The sequence below is a fragment of the Podarcis muralis genome, chromosome 13 (assembly GCF_964188315.1).
Source record: "Podarcis muralis chromosome 13, rPodMur119.hap1.1, whole genome shotgun sequence".
Lineage (NCBI taxonomy): Eukaryota > Metazoa > Chordata > Lepidosauria > Squamata > Lacertidae > Podarcis > Podarcis muralis.
Genome location: NC_135667.1, coordinates 3,260,504 through 3,268,007, shown reverse-complemented (window position 1 = coordinate 3,268,007; position 7,504 = coordinate 3,260,504).

Here is a 7,504-nt window from a genome sequence, read left to right as displayed (position 1 = left end):
ATAAGAGAGCATCGGAGCATGCGCAGAGTGGGATTTGAGAAAGGGTGGGGGCACCCCTCCTTCCTGCCGCTATCTGATCACGCCACCTTCGGTCCCGCGATATCCCGTGTTGCTCATCTGAGGAAGGTGGCAAGGAAGTGTTCAGTGTAAATTGCATTCACCACCAACACCTCCTCCTCCTCCGCTCTCTGCCCCAAATAGCTTGTTCAGGGGTTGTTGTTTTTTAACATATATATATATAACATGTATATTATATATAACATAAATATAAAATATATATGTATATATATTTATATACATATATGTGTGTGTGTGTATACTTATATAAAGGTAAAGGTACCCCTGCCCATACGGGCCAGTCTTGACAGACTCTGGGGTTGTGCGCCCATCTCACTCAAGAGGCCGGGGGCCAGCGCTGTCCACAGACACTTCCAGGTCACGTGGCCAGCGTGACAAAGCTGCATCTGGCGAGCCAGCGCAGCACACGGAACGCCGTTTACCTTCCCGCTAGTAAGCGGTCCCTATTTATCTACTTGCACCCAGGGGTGCTTTCGAACTGCTAGGTTGGCAGGAGCAGGGACCGAGGAACGGGAGCGCACCCCGCGGCGGGAATTCGAACCGCCGACCTTTTGATCGGCAAGCCCTAGGCGCTGAGGCTTTAACCCACAGCGCCACCCGCGTCCCCGTATACTTATATATATGTATATAAATATATGCAGGAATTTATGTATAGGTTGGGGGGGTGTTGCCCCTCCAGCAGATATCCTGCACACGCAGCCCACTACCAAAACCAGCACAATCGCTTTTGTGACTTTTGTGATTTGTCCCCGCAAAACACTTCATCACAGTTTCTTCCTATCTATTCAAAGGGCCTTTGCTGCACGATACCAAATGTAAGAATTCACTGATCAATGGACCTCCGTACTGGCTCACTGGGAAAAGTTCAGAAATTCATATAGACAGGTGAGCTCAGCTCCTCAGCAGCCCCTCTGCCTGAGTGATAATTCCTGGCATCCTGATACCTGAGTGCCAGACAGGTAGCCAGTCCAGAAAGAACAAACCCAGATGAAGACAAAAGGGTGTGATGAACCCTGGGAAACAGGGAAATGTAAATACTGTATCTCTTTTCTTACACTTGATGGGTGTTTGGTGGAGGGCAAGGGGAACCATGGGGCAGGGTCCAGGATGCTCAGATTACGGCCACCAGACCTCCCCTTTCATGATGTAACCTTGATGTAGTTTGGGGGGGTGTAACATGGGAATTAGGGACACAGGTGGCGCTGTGGGTTAAGCCACAGAGCCTAGGACTTGCCGATCAGAAGGTCAGCGGTTCGAATCCCCGCGACGGGGTGAGCTCCCGTTGCTCGGTCCCTGCTCTTGCCAACCTAGCAGTTCAAAAGCACGTCAAAGTGCAAGCAGATAAATAGGTACCGCTCCGGCAGGAAGGTAAACGGCATTTCCGTGCACTGCTCTGGTTCGCCAGAAGCGGCTTAGTCATGCTGGCCACATGACCCAGAAGATGTAATCCGGCTCCCTCAGCCAATAAAGCGAGATGAGCGCCGCAACCCCAGAGCCGTCCGCGACTGGACCTAACGGTCAGGGGTCCCTTTACCTTTATATATAACATATACAGTGGTACCTCAGGTTAAGTACTTAATTTGTTCCGGAGGTCCGTTCTTAACCTGAAACTGTTCTTAACCTGAAGCACCACTTCAGCTAATGGGGCCTCTTGCTGGCGCCGGAGCACAATTTCTGTTCTTATCCTGAAGCAAAGTTCTTAACCTGAAGCACTATTTCTGGGTTAGGAGAGTGTGTAACCTGAAGCGTATGTAACCCGAGGTACCACTGTATATATATATATCTGCACATATATATACAGTATATGCAGTTATATATATATATATCTGCATATATATATATATATATCCATTATATGTATATATATGGCCATTGCCACTGCTGCTGGAGTACAGGGTCAGGTTTTAAGGTTAGACCGTAGGTAGGCAACCTAAGGATCCGGCCCAATTGCCTTCTCAATCTGGCCCACGGACGGTCCGGAAATCAGCGTGTTTTTACAAGAGCAGAATGTGCCTTTTTAATTAAAACACATCTCTGGGTTTTTTGTGGGGCATAGGAATTTGTTCATATTTCCCCCCCAAAATATAATCCGGCCCCCCACAAGGTCTGAGGGACAGCGGACCGGCCCCCGGCTGAAAAAGTCTGCTGACCCCTGGGTTAGACTGAGAGATGCTCTACCCCTGAGCGATGGCCTTTTCTCCCCGATGATTTGGGGGGTGGTCTCTGGGCAGAGAAGGCAGTTCCCTGGGTGAGCCTCAGCCCGGACGCCTGGGTCCTTTCCCCAGCCGAGAGGCAGGAGTCGGGCTCAGAGCGACCGCCCTGTGCTGAGAGGAAGCGAAGCAGCTTTTAATCTGCCACTGCCAGCGTATAAATTATCCATGCCTGTCACCGGAGAATATAAATGAACAGGGAAGGAGGCGCCTGAGAAACCCCACAAGGCACCTCCGGCTGCCGCAGGTTACAGAGCAGGAATGTTAAACGCCTGGCTGGAGCCGCAGTTCGCCCGGGCTCAGCCCCAAAGCCTATTTTTAGCCCAAATCGTCCCATAACGCCCCCCTCCCCACTCCTAGCACATGTTTGCTGACACTTCTTTTTTGCCACTGGGCTGCGTGGCGAGGGCCTCTGAGCATGCACAGAGTGGCTCTTGCTCAGCACTCACCTGGCCTCATATATATATATATATATATATATATATATATATATATATATGCTTTCGTAGATTTTCACGGGTACAGGAATGCAGGTTTTGGTGTCCTCGGGTATCTTCCCGTGTAAAAGTTGGGGTGTCTAGGCGACGTTTCGACGAGGTCTCACTCGTCATCTTCAGGCTGGTGTTTTCGGCTTCTTGTTACTGGAACAGAGCAGGATCTCAGTGTTTGAGTTCCTATAAATACTGTTGAGGAGGTGTGGCCTCCAATGTTCTGGGCAGAGAGGAGGTTCCCAGGCTAGTGTGCCTTTTCTTCTTTTGTTCCTTAATTGCTTGAGGGATATCTTGAGTGATTTCTTGAGTGATATCCTGAGTACCACTTAGGTGGGTCATTAGGTGTGGATTAGTTGCTGAAGCCTTTGTGTCTTGACCTCTTGAACTTTGTGAAGAGTTTTTCTGAGATAAATTACAGATAAATTACAGACACCATCCAGTAACCAAACCATGGTGGCACCTCCGGATGCTGCACCCCCCTGCAATCCCTACACAGATCTGGCTGGCACAGGCCACAAAACCACAGCTCGCCCCTATACACGAAGCCAAGCCAGAGCACAACTAAATGTAGTACACCCATCTTCTCAGAAAAACTCTTCACAAAGTTCAAGAGGTCAAGACACAAAGGCTTCAGCAACTAATCCACACCTAATGACCCACCTAAGTGGTACTCAGGATATCACTCAAGAAATCACTCAAGATATCCCTCAAGCAATTAAGGAACAAAAGAAGAAAAGGCACACTAGCCTGGGAACTTCCTCTCTGCCCAGAACATTAGAGGCCACACCTCCTCAACAGTATTTATAGGAACTCAAACACTGAGATCCTGCTCTGTTCCAGTAACAAGAAGCCGAAAACACCAGCCTGAAGATGACGAGTGAGACCTCGTCGAAACGTCGCCTAGACACCCCAACTTTTACACGGGAAGATACCCGAGGACACCAAAACCTGCATATATATATATATATATATATATATATATAGTGGTACCTCGGGTTAAGTACTTAATTCGTTCCTGAAACTGTTCTTAACCTGAAGCAACACTTTAGCTAACGGGGCCTCCTGCTGCTGCCGCGCCACCGGAGCACGATTTCTGTTCTCATCCTGAAGCAAAGTACTTAACCTGAAGCACTTTTTCTGGGTTAGCGGAGTCTGTAACCTGAAGCATATGTAACCCGAGGTACCACTGTATATATATATCTGCATATATATATATATATATATATATATATATATATATATATATATACACAGTTATATATATATATCTGCATATATATATATATATATATATATATATATATATATATATATAGCTGCATTTATAGCTGCATATATCTATCTATCTATCTATCTATCTATCTATCTATCTATCTATCTATCATCTATCTATCTATCTATGTGTGTGCGTATGCGCCTTGGTGAAGATTTGACGTTTTCATCCCCCCAAAAGTGTTTGATTTGAGTTTCTACTGAAATGAGGCTGCATTTTCATGTTGCATTTTAATCTCGTTCTTAAGTTGTATTTCAATCGATTGTTTTTATAGCTGGTGTTAGCCGTCCTGAGCCTGGTCTTGGCTGGGGAGGGCAGGGTATAAATAAAATTATTGTTGTTGTTGTTGTTGTTGTTATTTAGAGGGGGAAAGATCTCTGCGACGGGGAGCCTCAACTTCCTTCCTCCAGGCCAACATATCACAATTTAGGAAAGTAGGGAGGAAGAACCTTTGTTTGTTTGTTTGTTGTGTTTATATCGCACCTTTTTCCCCTCCAAGGAGCTCAAAGCGGAGTGTACATGGTTCTTCCCTCCTTCCAATAATCCCCACAATATCCCTGTGGGGCAGGTGAGGCCTAGAAAGGAAATTTGAACTCAGAGCCGAGTCCGGCGCTCTAACCACTGCACCCCACCACCAGCTCCCACACAACACCCTGAACTTCCCTCTCGCCCCTCCAGAACAAACAGAGAGTTCAATTGGTAGGCTGTTATAATCTCAGGGTCTTGGGTTCGAAACCCGCGTTGGGCATAAAACTGGGCGTTGGGCTAGAGCTAGACCATGGGTAGGCAAACTGAGGCCCAGGGGCCGGATCCGGCCCAATCGCCTTCTCAATCCGGCCCGCGGACGGTCCGGGAATCAGCGTGTTTTTACACGAGTAGAATGCGTCCTTTTCTTTAAAATGCATCTCTGGGTTATTTGTGGGGCATAGGAATTTGTTCATTTTTTATTTTATTTTTCAAAATATAGTCCGGCCCCCCACAAGGTCTGAGGGATGGCGGACCGGCCCCCTGCTGAAAAAGTTTGCTGACCCCCGCGCTAGGCGGCCCTGGAGACTCCTTAGCAGCGCTAAGGGGAGGAGGCAGGGCTCCTGAGCATGTACAGAGTGCCTTTGAGCAAGGAAGCTCGGCTGAAGGTGGTCACCTCTTACGCCGCTTCCTGGATTTCTGGACTCTTGGGGGGTGGGAAATAAAATATTTTTTGCCGGCCTCTGGAGTTGGGTGCGGAACCCCAATATAATAATAATAATAATAATAATAATAATAATAATAATAATAATTATTATTATTATTATTATTATTATTATTATTATTATTATTATTATTATTATTATTATTATTATTAAATTATTATTATTATTATTATTATTATTATTATTATTATTATTATTTATACCCCGCCCATCTGGCTGGATTCCCCCAGCCACTCTGGGTGGCTTCCAACAAAACACTAAAATACAATAACCCCCCCCAAACAAACACTCCCCCCCCCATCCCAGGTCCAGGACCCATAGCTGTCAACGTTTCCCTATTTTTTAAGGGAAATTCCTTTTCCCCCCAATAGGATTCCTCGCAAGGAAAGGGAAAAGTTGACAGCTAGAGGACCCCCCCCCCAGTTTTCTCTGTCCATCAGCCTCTCATCTGTCTCTCCCCCCAATAAAATCCCCTTGCTCCCCTTTGTATCCTTTTGAAAGGGGGGGGCAACCAGTCAGGCGTTGCCATGGCATCCCAGCGCCATCACAGCCGCCCCCTTCTCTTCCCCCCATCCATCCCCCCCCTCTCTCTGCGACATAGTTGGGGGGGGGTTAGAGAGAGAGGGAGAGGAGGTCTATTTTTAGCAGCCCTGAGCGCAGAGCCAGAATGCAAAAGAGGCAGAGGGGGAGCGCCCCCCTCCCCACGTGACGCTGACACGCGTCGCCTCCTCGTCTCCTCCACGCGCATCCCCCCTCCCTTCCCAACCTCGACTGGTCCATGCGTGACTTGGGAAAAGGATCCCCCCTCCCGGCAAAAGAAAAATGACGGGGGGGGGCTTTTCTGAACTGAACCCCCCCCCTTCCAGAAGTGCCGACCTCTCCGTTGCAGCCCCTTGGGGTGCCAACTTGAATAAAAGAAATGGGGAGGGGGGCAGAGAACCCCGTTTTGCGTAATGGATCAGACGATGCTTCGCATGCACGTGTGAACATGCTCATCGATTTTTTGGGGGGGGTGGCAGGCCCCGTGGGCAAAGCCAGGGGGTACCTAAATAAATAGTAAATAAATAGAAATAGTTAACGAACTGGCCAATTGCAGATATCTCGGTTCTGCCACCCCCCAAATTAGATCCTGGCTAAGCCCATGCCAGGCTCCCTTAAAATAATATTTTATTTGGGGGAGGGGGTCGAAGGGATCTCGGGCCCCTAGGAGTTGGCTCCCCCGGTGCTGCTTAATAATAATAATATTTTATTATTTATACCCCGCCCTCCCCAGCCAAGGTCAGGGCGGCTTAAGGGTTGAGGGGTTTTTTTCTGGGGGGGGGGGGAGAGAAGGATTTATGGGTGCATGCTTGGAGCAAGGGAGGAGCAGAGAGAATATATCTTTTTGAGTTTGTGGGGGTGAAATTAACAGGCAAAAGACCAGGAGGGTTCTATGGCTTGGTGGCAGGACACCTGCTTGGCATGTAGAAGGATCCAAGTTCAGTTCCTTGCCCCCGCCCCATGACATCTTCAGTTGGGCTGGGAGAGATGTCCTTGCGTTGCTGCTGCCAGTCCGTGCAGACAATATTGAGCTAGGTGAATTCAGGAGAAGGCAGCTTCCGGTGCTAGTATCATGTCTTGCGGGGGCGCAATTAGTGCCAGCACCGTCCGTTAAGAGTTTGGGTGTAATCTTTGACACTGGAGGCGCAGATTGCAGCTACAACAAAGGCGGCATTTTTTCATCTCCGCCAAGCTAAGCAGTTGGCGCCTTACCTCTCTCGCCCTGATCCGGCCACTGTGATCCACGCGACGGTCACCTCCAGACTGGATTATTGTAACTCGCTCTACGTGGGGCTGCCCTTGAGACTGACCCAGAAACTCCAGCGGGTGCAGAATGCTGCGGTGAAACTCCTTACGGGGTCCTCACTGCGAGATCACATTCACCCGGTGCTATACCAGTTGCACTGGCTCCCGGTGGAGTACAGGGTCAGGTTGAAGGTGCTGGTTTTAACCTTTAAAGCCCTATACGCCTAGGACCCTCGTACCTATGGGGCCGCCTCTCCTGGTATGCCCCACGGAGGACTTTACGGTCTTTAAAAAAAAAAAAACATCTTTAAGGTCCCGGGCCACAGGGAGGTTAGGCTGGCCTCAACCAGAGCCAGGGCCTTTTCGGCTGTGGCCCCGATCTGGTGGAACGCTCTGTCCCCAGAGACCAGGGCCCTGCGGGACTTGACATCTTTCCGCAGGGCCTGCAAGACGGAGCTGTTCCACCAGGCCTTTGGC